The 903-nt window shown below is 36.4% G+C and overlaps 1 pseudogene; it reads right to left on the reverse strand.

The window, feature by feature from the left end:
- LOC107646432 overlaps positions 695 to 903 on the reverse strand; it is a 9,087-nt pseudogene continuing 8,878 nt past the window's right edge.

Here is a 903-nt window from a genome sequence, read left to right on the forward strand (position 1 = left end):
CGAAAGTTATTAAATAAAAATTTAATTAAATTAGTTAAATTATTTAACCTTCTCAACTATTAAGTATTAACTTTACGTGCCCTTTTGACCGTAATAAGACTCAGTTTGCTAATGAATCTCTTTATTGGTTTGAGAGGAGCCTCATATGACCTCTATTATTCCGGCTCTCGATTCAGAGAGGAAATGCGCATTTGTATCATTTTGGAGTCCCCATTTGGATGATCTACAGTGGCAGCGTCCGCTCTAAGAGATTGAAGCTTGGCCGATGGGAGTAGGAGGCCATACTCGGATAGAGAAGCCAGTGATTAAGTTATTGACTTTCCTGACCAGAGAAAGAAGTAAGCAGAAAGCTCATCTTCTTTTCTTGGTCTTGCTATTGACTTAGACCTCGGACTGTTATTAGAATAAAGTGTTAATTCATCTAATACATATCACATTGCATGCCTTTGGAGAATATATCAAAAATATATTTGATGATGGGAAGATTATCATTAAAAATGCATCTTTGTTAAGTATGGCAATTGATAAAGGAATCGCATATTGTTTCTTACAACTTTGATTATCCAAATCCACAAACTCCACATGTGAAGAAAAGATTTTGCATGCAAGCATGATAATATCAACATAATACCCCATGCACACTTGATTCTTAGAACATCACACACGCATGATGTTACAAAGGAAAGGCATAACAGAACAGAACACATGAAATGCTTGGCATCATTATTGCATATTCAACTCTCTCATGTTTATTTAACAAGAGATTAATAGTGCTAATTACAGAAATTAAAAGCTGATATTCACAAATCACCAAAGCAGGCTTCATGTTCATGCAGCCACTGCCTTATTACTGTCCATTAAACCACCACCACAACCACCGCAACCACCACCACAACCGCCACA

This window comes from Arachis ipaensis, chromosome B06 (assembly GCF_000816755.2).
Source record: "Arachis ipaensis cultivar K30076 chromosome B06, Araip1.1, whole genome shotgun sequence".
Lineage (NCBI taxonomy): Eukaryota > Viridiplantae > Streptophyta > Magnoliopsida > Fabales > Fabaceae > Arachis > Arachis ipaensis.